Genomic DNA, 13,493 nt, shown 5'->3' on the forward strand with positions numbered 1-13,493 from the left:
GATAACAGAAAATCTTAAAACAGTCACATATAAAAGATACATTAATGATCGAAGGAGCAAGAATAAGATTAGTGACTAACATTTCAACAAAAACAGGGCAAAACAGAGATGGAACGGAGCAGAATGAAAAAACAGCACTTTAAATCCGTGAAAAAAACACATCTATCAACTTAGGACTCTATACTCAGCCAGAACATCCTTCAAAAATGAAACGGAAAATAGCAAAATGTTGACAAAGATGTGAAGAAATTGAAACCCTCATACATTGCTAGTGGGAATGTAAAATGGTAGCCACTGTGGAAATCAGGATGGTGGCTCTTCAAAAAGTTAAACAATAAAATTTACATATGACGCAATTTCATTTTTAGATATAGACCCCAAAGAATTAAAAGCAGGAATACAGCTCTGGCTGGTGTGTGGCTCAGTGACTGAGTACCAGCCTGTGAACCAAAAGGTCACTGGGTAGATCCCCAGTCAGAGCACACGCCTGGGTTGTGCGCCACATCCCCAGCTGGAAGCATTCAAGAGGCAACCGATCAACCTATCTCTCACACATGAATGTTTCTCTCCCTCTTCTTCTTCCTCCCTTCTCCTCTCTAAAAAGTGAATAAATAATATCTTTTTTTAAAAAAGCAGGAGTTCAAACAGATATTTGAACACCAATGTTCATAGTAGCATTATTCCCAATGGCCAAAAGGTAGAAGCAGACCAGGTGTCCACTGATGGATGAATGGGTGGGTTAGACAAATGTGGTATGTACATACAAGGGGGGACCCCCCCAAAACAGACTTACCTTCTGGGGGGCTGGCCGCTTGTAGTACAGACTTCCCACGCTAGGTTAGTGTTCTAGAAACCCATCAGTATCAGTGTACCAGCTGGCATTGTTGTGAGAGGCTGCGTTTGTCTTCAGTGAATGTTTTTTGAAGATTCTTTCAATGTGTTTGCCCATCTCATATTGGGGTGATTTAGGACAGGACTTGCCCAAAGTGAGTGGACTGTTCAGCAGTTTTTGACCAAACCACCCTCCCTAGTCACCCAATCGCCCTGAGCTGCTTCTTATTTCCCTAGATAAAAACGTCCTCAAAGGGAAACATTTTGCTGATGTGGAAGAGGTGAAACAAAAAATGGTAGACGCACTAAAAGGCGCTAAAATTGATGAGTTCAAAAGCTATTTTGAGCAGTGGGAATAAGTCTCAATAGGTGTAATGCATCAAATGGAGAGTACTGTGAAGGTGACTGACATTTAAATGTGTAAGAATAAATACACAGTTTTTATAAATAAATTCCGGTTTTGCAGGGGGTTCTCCCTCATACAATGGAGTATTATTCAGTCTTAAGAAGGAAGTTCTGACACATGATACAACATGAATGAACTTGAAAACATGTTAAGTGAAATAAGCCAAATACAGAGGGGTAAATATCATATGATCCTACTTATATGAAGTACCTAGAACAGTCAAATTCATACATACAGAAAGCAGAGTAGTGGATGTGGTTATGGCGGGCTCTGGGGAGTGGAGAATACAGAGTTTGTGGTCATGGGGATGCTGGGCAAGCTCTGCAGGTGGAGAGTGGGACGACTGCCCCATAAGATGAATGCGCTGAATGCCGTTCCACTGGACACTTTTAAATCATTAAAATAATCAGATGTATGGTGTGTATATTTTACCAGGACAAAAAATAATGAAGGAAAAATAGGACATTTTCTGACAATCAAACACTGAGCTGATTCATCACGAGAAGACCCGCCCTGCAAAAAAAGACCAAATGAAGGGAGGGAGAAAGAGAGAGAGAAACATCAATGTGCGGTTGCTGAGGGTCATGGCCTGCAACCAAGGCATGTACCTGACTGAGAATTGAACCTGTGACATTTTGGTTCGCAGCCCGCGCTCAATCCACTGAGCTATGCCAGCCAGGGCGAGGACACACTTTATATATAAGGTTATCAACATTTTAGAAAAGAACACAAAATAAGAGAAGGATATTGAATGCATTTGGAGAAAACAGGAGGCTCAGTTGGTGTTGCAATATGAGTATTTCAAATTTTTACCACTAAATAGTATTTATAAAGATTTTGGACCTCTGGTGACAGATATTCTTTAACAAAACACATTATAATGAATACTTGGGAATGGTTCCTGTCTCTTTTCCTGAATAAATATTTACCTTGATTCATGCTCAAAACAAAAAAGAGGATGGAAATATACATACCACACAAATACGAACAAAAGAGAGATGGCGTAGCTAAATTAGTATCAGACAAAGTAGACCTTAAGGCAAGTATTGCCAGAGACAGGCAGGGCATTTCACACTGATAGAAATGCCTACCTAACTGAAAATATGACTTTCCTATTATATATTTAGAAATGAGATCCATGAAGCAAAAATAACAGAACCAGAGACTTCTGGCAAGATGAAGGCATAGGTGGATGCACCGTACCTCCACTCACAACCAAGATTAGAACAACAATTTAGAGGCAGAATAACACCCAGAACTGATAGAGAATTTATCTGAATGGAAGTCGGACAGCCAAGAAGTTGAAGTAGACCTGTTCATCCAGACGGGTAGGAGGGGCGGAGAGGAGGAGCGGGTGCAGGTCACGGTGTGCGGAGATCGTGGAGAACTGGGCATGTAAGGCAACTGAGCGCATAGGCCTTCCGGGACGTGCAAGATTGCAGCGCAGTGGTGGACCCTGAGTACACAAACGGTGGCTGGTGGACCCAATGAGGCGGCATTGTGGACCAGGACAGGGCGCACAACCCAGGATCCCAAGGGGGTCACTGGGGCCCCAGGACAGCGGAGCTACCACCATTGTTCCCTCCGGCCCCGGCCCCACCCCCGCCCCCACATACAACGTCACAATCTAGCTACTGGGGTGCCCAGCACCGGTGAACACCTAAGGCTCCGCCCCTCACCGTAACAAAAGCGACAGACCGAAAAAAAAAAAAGGAGATTGAGAGAGAGAGATATGTCTCCAACAGAAGAACAGCTCAATCCCCCAGGACTCATCCTTTGAGCGACTAAGAGATAGCCAATCTATCAGATGCACAGTTCAAAACACTGGTGATCAGGAAGCTCGTGGAATTGGTTGATTTTGGGGCACAAATTACATGAAAAAATGCAGGTTACCATAAAAGAGATGAAGGAAGATGCACGGAGAGCCAATAGTGAAGGGAAGAAACTGGGACTCAAAACAATAGAGTGGACCAGAAGGAAGAAAAAAACAACCAAACAGGAAAGAAGGAAAGAAATAAGAATTCAAAAAAATGAGGAGAAGCTTAGGACCTCCAGGACATCTTTAAACGTTCCAACATCCAAATTATAGGGGTACCAAAAGGGGAAGAGGAAGCAACAGATTGAGCACGTATTTGAACAATAATAAAAGGAGAACTTCCCCATTCTGGCAAAGGAAATAGACTTCCAGGAAATCCAGGAAGCTCAAAGAGCCCAAAGAGTTTGGGCCCAAGAAGAAACACACCAAGGCACATCATAATTACATTAGCCAAGATAAAATGAAGGAGAGAATCCTAGAAGCAGCAAGAGATAAGGGGACAGTCACCTACAAAGGAGTTTCCATCAGACTGTCAGCTGATTTCTCAAAAGAGAGCCTCAGAGGCAAGAAGGGGCTGGAAAGAAATATTCCACGTCATGAAAAACAAGGACCCTACATCCCAGATTGCTCTATCCAGCAAAGCTCTCATTTAGAATGGAAGGGCAGATAAAGTGCTTCTCAGATAAGGTCAAGTTCAAGGAGTTCATCATCACCAAGCCCTTATTTTATGAATGTTAAAGGGACTTATCTAGAGAAGATAAAGAAAAACATGTATAGTAAAAGGACAGCAAACTCACAATTATTAACAACCACACCTAAAGCAAACCAAAAGAACTAAGCAAACAACTAGAACAGGGAACAGAAACCACGAAATGAAGATCACATGGAGGGTTAGCAACAGGGGAGTGGGATGAGGAGAGAGGGGGAAAAGGTACAGAGAATATAGCATAGAATGTAGGTTGAAAATAGATAAGTGGAGAGTAAGAATAGTATGGAACATGTAGAAGCAAAGACGTACAAGTATGACACATGGAACATGACTAAAGGGGGGGGAAGTGGGTGGGAGAGGTTGATCAGGGTGGAGGGGAGTGAAGGGGGGGAAATGGGACAACTGTAATAGCATAATCAATAAATATATTTTAAAATAACAGAACCAAAAACAGAAGCAGACAAAATCCAAAATCAACAGAGATTTGAACACACACACACATACACACCCATAATTGATAGAACGAGACAGAAGTCAGTAAGGATATAAAGATCTGAATATATCATCACCACATTAACATAATTGAATATTTATACTACACCCAGCAACTGCAAAATACACATTCTTTCAAATACAAATGACTATTCACCAAATAGTCCATATGTTGAAACCATAAAACAAATCTCAGAGATTTCAAAAGACTGAAATCTTAGAAAGTATGTTCTCTGATCAGAATAGACTAAATTAGAAGTTAAAAACACTAAGAAATTTAGAAAAGCCTCACATATTTAGAAATGAACAACTCACTTATACAAAGTTCAAAATCAGGCAAAAACTGATCTGTAGTGTTCGAGTTCAGGACAGTGATTTCTTTCCGGTGAGAAGAGGCACAGTGAGTGCTGTGGGACTGTACAGATGTTCTATATCTTAACCTCAGTGGTAGACACACAGATGTATTTATACATAACATTGTCTCGAGGTTTGTATTTGTATACTTTACACCTCAATAAAGAAGTGAATTAGAAAAGACATTAAATTTCCTATTACCTAAGAAAATATCTAGTCACTGAAGATGCTTAATAAATATTTAATGAATTTAGAAAGGAGAAAAATAGCCCTAGCCAGTGTGGCTCAGTTTGTTTGGACATCATCCTGCAAAGGTGAACGGTCACGAGGTGGATGCCTGTTCAGGGCACACGCCTGGGTTTTGGTTTGGTCTCCAGTCAGGGCACAGGCAAAGGCACAGATCAATGCTTCTCTCACACATCCGTGCTTCTCTCCCTCTCTTTCCCTTCATATCCCCTCCCTTTCCCTCTCTCTAAAAATGAATAAAATATTTTTTTAAAAGATGAAAGATGAAGGATGGGATGGAAAGGTCTAACACACATCTAATGCCATTCACGCCCACCAGACTGGCAAAAAAATAAAGAAGTCTGGCAGTGCCAAGTGCTGGAGAGAGTGAAAATCAATGGAAACTTTTATACTTTGCTAATGAGAGTACAAATTGGTACAACAAACCACTTTGGAAAATAATTGGCATCAGCTTGTAAAGTATAACATTCACATACCCTACTACCTGGCAATTCACTCCTACGTGTATATCCTACAGCAGCGGTCACCTGTGTTCCCCCCTCCCGAAGCCCTCTTCCACAAAACCAGTCCCTGGTGCCAAAAGGCTGGGGACCACTACCCCAGAGAAACGTCTGCACACATACACTAAAAGATAGTATAAGAATGTTAATAATAGCACTGCTTTTAATAAAAAAAAAAAACTGGAAACATCCAAATGTCCATCAATAGTGGAACATATTAACAAATTACGGTGTATTCACACAATAGAATACTATCCTACAGTGAGAATGAGTAAACTACAGTGACTTGCAACAACATAGATATTAGAACTCAGTGTTGAGGGAAAAAGGAAATCACAAAAAAATACAAATAGCATGATATCATGTTTATGAAGCTCAAATGCAAACAAAATTACACAATATGTTATTTAAGTATATATAATTGTTCTAATTTATTTATTTGTTTTTAGCCAGGGGAGAAGGGAGGGAGAAAGAAAGGGAAAGAAACATCAATGTGAGAAACACCAACCAGCTGCCTCTCACATGCGCCGTGACCAGACTGAACCCTCAACCCAGGCCGTGCCCTGACCCAGAGTCTTCGCTTTGTGGAATGATGCCCAACCAAGCCACACTCAGGGGGCAAATATATATAATTTTTTTATCCTCACCCAAGGACATTTTACTCCATTGTTTGTAGAGAGAAAGGAAGGGAGGAAAGAGAGGAGAGGAGAGAACATCAATGCAAGACAGGAGCATCGATCAGCTGCCTCCCACCTTTATATGCCTGGACTGAGTATCGCACATGTCCCCAACCAGGGGCCACAGGCACCACGCCTGGACAGGGAGCAAACCCACAAGCAGGCATGTGCCCTGACGAAGAATCAGACTTGCGACCTTTCAGGTGTGGGATGACGCTCCAACCACACCGGCCAGAGCAAGGATGGAGTTGGCCAAGAGTCCGTGTGTTTTTTTTCCATAAATTAAAAACAACTTTTCATTTTCACCAATAACTTTTATTGATTTGGATATTTTGAGTATGTTGGCTCTCTCCCATGTGGTATGATGTTGATCGTTCTCAATTAGTGTCTTGATTTGATCACTATCAACTTCGATTGTTCTCCCCGACTGTGGAGCGTCATCCGGTGAGAAATCTCCAGCACAAAAGTTCGCAAACCACTTCTGACAAGTTCGTTCCATGATCACAGCACCTTCTTCACACACTGCACAAATACTTTCATGTGTTTCAACTGCGCTTTACCTTTCTTGAAATAATAAAGCATAATATGCCAAAAATGCTGCATAATTTCTTCTATCTTCAATATTAAAATACCTACACAAAAATTCACCAATTTGGTAAGTGTTTAAAAAAATGCACAATGACAGCCCCTGGCTGGCATAGCTCAGTGGATTGAGCGCAGGCTGGAAACCAGAGTGTCCCAGGTTCGATTTCCAGCCAGGGTACATTCCTGGGTTGCAGGCCATAACCCCCAGCAACCGCACATTGATGTTTCCTCTCTCTCTCTCTCTCTCTCTCTCGTCTCCTCTCTCCTCTCTCCTCTCCCCCGCCTTCCCCTCCCTAAAAATAAATAAATAAAATCTTAAAAAAAAATGCACACTGAGATGACAGCTGTCACAATTCAATCTAACAAAACATTCTGAATGAAGTTAAAGACAAGTAAGTGTTTATCAGAGCCATGTTACAGAAAAAAAAAACAAATAACGTTTTGGCCAACCCTATATATGTAGGTGTGTGTGGTATGTGTACAGTTTTTAAAGCAAGTAAATTATAAGCACAAAATTCAGAATAATGAAGAAGGGGTAAAATGACAGGTAATGTTCTAGTTCAAAACTGGGTGATGAGTTCATGGATATCATTATTACTTTTTATTCATTTATATGTAATTTTTATACATATTAAATATAATTTAAAATATTTAAATAAAAAAGGCAGTAGAAATCAGGAGACTTTCATCTACTAGGTTTGTCAGGGGTCCCCCAGGTCCCCCCCAGTTTGGTGATTCACTAGGACTCACAGGACACAGCATGTAGTTGCAGTCATGGCTGTGATATTCGACAGCCGAAGGATACAAAACAAAAGTCATTAAAGGGAAAGGGCACAGGGGCCAAGGCCCTAGGGAAAAGGCAAAGCTTTCAAGAATCCCTCCTCAGGGGCATCACACGGGACACTTAGTCCCTCCAGCATGCAAACATGCCAGCACTTACAAAGTGTCATCCCTCAGGGAAGCTCACCTGAGAGTGTCTGTATCAGGGTCCAGTCACATAGGTGCTCGGCCTGGCATGCCCTGAAGTCCCAGACTCCCACAAGGAAAAATAGGTGTTATTGGTAAACCATACAGTTTCCAGTGAGCCACTCTTGTATGTCAGGGAATTTAGGGACCCTCTGAAAACCCAAATTCCCAGAGACCAGCAAAAGGCCAACCCTGAAAACAGACCTTCCAAAAAATATCAGTCTTGTGCCTGCTTGTGTCCACTCTTTCCAGCAAGAGTAGGTAATACTACGGCTGAGACTTGGGGTGAAACTTGAATAAGTATGTCAAATGGAAAAGACAAGATGGAGGAAAGGGTGTTAAAGGCAGTGGGAACCGCATGTGCAAAGGCAAAGAGGTGTGAAAGGATGACCCATCAGGGGACAAGCCACAGTGCTGAAGTCCAGTCAATATGGCTGCAGCACAGATGCTTGGGAGAGTATCAGAAGACAGTGAAGGGGGAAGGCGTCAGACGAGGAAGTAGGACATTTTAAACTTTCCCCTGCAAGTAATGCGGAGCCACGGAAGTACTCTAGGTGAGGGGTCTAGTACAGGCCCTGGCTGCGATATACTGAATGTTCATGACCTCCCCAAATTTGTAATGTTGAAACCCTAACCTCCACTATGATGGTGCTAGGAGGTGGGCACTGAGGAGATGATTAGGCTATCAGGAATCAGTGTCCTTATAAAAGGGTCCCATAGAGCTCCCTCACCTCTTCGGCCATTTGAGCACAGAGGGAGAAGAGGTCAGAAAGAAGGCTCTCACCAGATATCCAATATGTGAGCACCTTGATCTGCTCAGCCTTCAGAACTGAGAAAAAGAAATGTGTGTCATTTAAGCCACTCAGTGTAATGGTGCTTTGCTGTAGCAGACTGAATGACTAAGACACCAGCACATAATACAGTGGGCTCTAATGAAGCCTATCAATTAGATGTGTCTCAAACTGCTATGCCAGTTTAACAGCTATTCCAATTTCTAGGCAATCCTTCCATAGAGATGATAGTTTTCATTAGATTGTCTTAGGCCATTCTGGATTTCCTTGGGGGTACTTTAAACTCCACTAAGTCACTCTGATCCATCAGCAATGCACATGCTACTAACTGAAACTGGTTCTAGGAATTATGCAGAAACGTGGGATTCACTGATACAGTCTCCATCACAGTCCTAGACGGCCACCGGGCGATGGGAAGAGGCATCCTTCCTGGTTTACTCTAATTTGCCATACAGATATGCTTATTTTCTAAGTGGGCTGTGACTTGGAAGAAGTTGGGGAGCTGTACTGGAATGTAGTCTAATGCACCTCCTCCCTCTCCTTCTCAAAAGCCTCTGGAATCCCTTCTGGTATCAGCATACTCTGTGTGCTCCAGTTGTCTTGGGAATTAAAGCCTGGCATCCCCTGAAGACATCGCTTCCCTACAGCTGAGAAGGCAGCATAAGAATAACCAGCCCAGGAAGAACTATAAGCAAAGCTGTGTCCCCCGGAGGTGTGGTCTTTCCAGTTTTGCCCCGAGCACCCTGTGTTTTAGACACCAACCTCAAGGTTCTGAGTCAAACAACACTTGTTCAAGTCTTGTTGTAAAACCTAATCTGCGGCCACCTCTACCAGCTAAGTGTGTCACAGACCTGAGAAGCAGAAAGCCTCAGGTAGGGGAACCCGGGTACTATCATGATCCCCACGACAGTGGCTTTGATGTCACACCTCATCCATTGTTCTTTTATCATGTTGTAATTTCTGTGTTTTGATACTTTGACATCTTGGGGCCCTTATGGACCAAGGTGGGCCAGCCTCTGTCAAGGCGAGATAAGTCCTAGAGATAGCACACAGTGTGTCCTCGAGCTCACCTTTCATGTACAAACCAACCAATCCAAAGCCCGTCCCTGCACCACCTCCTTCACCTCACAAACCAGCCCATATTCTCCCTGCCCTGGATCACCCCAGACAATAAGGGAGCCACCCCTGCAGCTCGGAGCCTGCTGAAATTATTCCAACTAGCCAATCCTAGGCTGCTAACCTTGACTGACCCACTCCTACCTTCAGAAAACACAATAAAGACTCTGGACTTTGCTCTCCATTTGCTCCCTCTGCCCCTGAACAAGCCTGGTACTTCCCCATCTGGCCCTTGCCGTAGTGTGGCATGCCCCTCCTCTCTTGAGAATGATGAGTAATAAAACATTCACCCTGGCCAGTGTGGCTGAGTTGGTTGGAGCATTGTCCTATAAACCAAAAGGTTGCAGGTTCGATTCCTGGTCAGGGCACATGCATGCCTGGTGATTTGGTCCCCAGTTGGGGCACATGAGAGAGGCAACCAATCGATGTTTCTCTTTCACATCGATGATGCTCTCCCTCTAACTTCCTCCCTTCCCCTCTCTCTAAAATCAATGAGCATGTCCTTGGATGGGGATTTGAAAAATTAAGTAAAACCAATAAATTTTAAAAAGTAAAAAAACTTTCAGCCTTGGCTGGTGTGGCTCAGTGGATTGAGCACCTGCCTGCAAACCAAAGGGTCACCCATTAGATTCTCAGTCAGGGCACATGCTTGGGTTGTGGGCCAGGTCCCTATTGTGGGGCACATGAGAGGCAACCACACACTGATGTTTCTCTCCCTCTCTTTCTCCCTCCCTTCCGCTCTCTAAAAAAATAAAATAAATAAAACCTTAAAAAATAATTTGAATATGACTTTAAAAATATTTCTACATATTTAAAAAAACACAAAAAATTTCGATGTCATTGAACTCCTGTGTCATCATTTAGTCACCTCTGTAAATTAAATCCCAGGTACAATCAAAACAGTTGTCACTTCTATTACAGCAGTTAACACATACTCTGTGATGTTAAGTATATAGTAGATACTTTCTTCTCTAGAGTTTAATCTCCCTGAGAGCAAAAACTATATTTTATTGAGCTCTGCAGTTTGAGTTAGCTGCACACACACAGAGTCAGTATTTACCCAACTGAAACATCTGCTAAACTGTGGCCAATTCCTGTCTCTCGGCAAAGTCGCTCCCTTGGGATTGGTCTTCTCCCACAGCAACAATACACAGAACATGTTGAGAAATGGTTCTTGTTTCCCACAGGGAAGAAATAAAAAGCCAGCCCTGTAAATACATTGCACTACCTGCACTGTCAGCTCCCAGCAAGGAATCCAGGTGCAGGCATCATGGGAAGGACTTAACAAAAATACGCAGCAGCAGAGGAGACTTCTAGCCAAGATGGAGGTGTAGGTAGATACTCCTTGCTTGCAACCACAGAGTTAAATAGGAAACATTCATCCAGACTGGCGTACCAAGACAAAAAAAATGGCCCAAATGAAAGAAAAGATTGAAGCTCCAGAAAAAAAATACAACTAAGTGATGAAGAGATAGACAACCTGTCAGATGCACAGTTCAAAACACTGGTAATGAGGATGCTCACAGAAATGGTTGAGTATGGTCAAAAAATAGAGGAAGAAGTGAAGGCCATGAAAAGTGAAATAAAGAAAAATGTACAGGGAACCAACAGTGAAAGGAAGGAAACCAGGACTCAAATCAATGGTTTGGAGCAGAAGGAAGAAAGAAACATTCAAGCAGAACAGGATAAAGAAACATGAATTCAAAAAAATGATTTGGGTGGGTGGGCTGGAATGGGAGTAGGGGGGAGAAAACTGTACTTGAACAATGATTAAAATTAAAAAAAATGAGGAGAGGCTTAGGAACATTCGAGACAACTTTAAATGTTCCAACATCCTAATCATAGGGGTGCCAGAAGGAGAAGAGGAAGAGCAAGAAATTGAAAACTTATTTGAAAACATAGTGCAGGAGAACTTCCCCAATCTGACAAAGGAAATAGACTTCCAGGAAGTCCAGGAAGCTCAGAGAGTCCCAAAGAAGTTGAACCCAAGGAGGAACACACCAAGGCACATCATAATTACATTACCCAAGATTAAAAATAAGGAGAGAATCTTAAAAGCAGCCAGAGGAAAGAAGATAGTTACTTACAAAGGAGTTCCCATGAGACTGTCAGCTGATTTCTCAAGAGAGACCTTGTAGGCAAGAAGGGGCTGGAAAGAAGTATTCCAAGTCATGAAAAGCAAAGACCTACATCAAGATGACTCTATCCAGCAAGCTATCATTTAGAATGGAAGGGGCAGATCAAGTGCTTCCCAGATAAGGTCAAATTAAGGAGTTCATCATCACCCAGCCCATATTATATGAAATGTTAAAGGGACTTATCTAAAAAAAGAAGAAGATAAAAAATGTGAACAGTAAAAATGACAGCAACTCACAACTGTCAACAACTGAACCTAAAAAAAAAAACAAAAAAACAAACTAAACAAGCAAATAGAGTAGGAACAGATTCACAGAACTAGAGATAACATGGAGGGTTATCAGTGGAAAGGGGGAGAGGGGGAAGGTACAGGGAATAAGTAGCGTAAATGGTAGGTACAAAATAGACAGGGGGAGGTTAAGAGTGGTATGGGAAATGGAGAAGCTAAAGAACTTACATGTACGACCCATGGACATGAACTAAGGTGGGGGAATGATGGTGGGAGGGGGTGTACAGGGTGGAAGGGAGTAGAGGAAAGAAAAAAATGGGACAACTATAATAGCATAATCAGTAAATATATTAAACATAAAAATAAAAAAGCGCTGTCTGGCGTAGCTTAGTGGATTGAGCGCGGGCTGCGAACCAAAGTATCGCAGGTTCAATTCCCAGCGAAGGCACATGCCTGGGTTATAGGCCACAGCCCCCAGCAACCACACATTGTTTCTCTCTCTCTCTCTCTTTTGCCCTCCCTTCCCTCTCTAAAAATAAAATACATAGCAGAAAACTGGTGACAGTGAGGGTGGTTCAGCCATTCAGAGTTGTAGCTCAGGATGCTGTCTCAGTGGCACAGGTGACAAACCTTGATGGCATTCACTGAATAGAAATTATTTCTATTTATTTAAATCCTTGAATAAATAGCATTTAATGGGATTGAGAATGAGGGGAGGGAAGCCTATTTTCTAACATGCACAACATCCTAAGTACTCCACTCCCAGGATTTGCTCTACTATGGTAAAAAAAAAAATCCATCAGATCTGAGACTTTAACAAAAATGCCCTCTATCAGTTGTGATTTCTAGCTGAATAACTCATGCTGTGCAAATCTAAGTAATTACAAATCTTCCTTAAGATAAATAAGGGCATATAACCGTTGGCTTTTAGACTAGTCGCCTGGCATTAGCAAAAGGACATGGATTTGCAGTCTGAGGACCAGTTTTCAAACACAGGTTCTGTCACTGTGCTACGTGACCTCGATAAAATGTTCGAGTCTCCCAGTCATTTTCTTCATTGTTGAATACGTAGAAATCCCTCACTGGAGAACCACCTTGAGGATTACATATTATAACGAAGGTTAAAGGTGCTTCGTGACCTGAAAAGCACTGCACAGACATTACTCATCTGTTGCACTGGAAGTTCCAGAGCCCAACATGAGGCCTGACACAGAGGTTGTGCCGAATACTTGTATTAGAAATGAGTCAATTCCAATGATGAGCTGTGTGATCTCAGGTAAGAAAAATCTGTCTCTCTTTGGCCTCCTCTGCTACCCCTTTCCTCTTTGTTCGCTGGGCTCCAACCATACTATTCTTTTTCCTGTTCTCCCAACACAGTAAGTTCATTCCTGCTTCGGGGCCTTTGCACCTTCTGTTCCTCTCCCTGGACCAGTTTTCCCAGCTCTTTGGTCGTGCCTTCTCATCGATGAGATCTTAGGTAAAATGTCATTTTTTTAGAGCTTTTCTCTAACTACCGCAATGTTCCTCCCATATTATTCACCAAAAGTATATTCCTGTTTCATTTTCCTCCTTTATATTTATTACTATCTATTACTTGTTTATTACACTGTCCTCCACTAGAATAAAAAACGGTCTAACA

The sequence above is a fragment of the Phyllostomus discolor genome, chromosome 13, assembly GCF_004126475.2.
Source record: "Phyllostomus discolor isolate MPI-MPIP mPhyDis1 chromosome 13, mPhyDis1.pri.v3, whole genome shotgun sequence".
NCBI classification, from domain to species: domain Eukaryota; kingdom Metazoa; phylum Chordata; class Mammalia; order Chiroptera; family Phyllostomidae; genus Phyllostomus; species Phyllostomus discolor.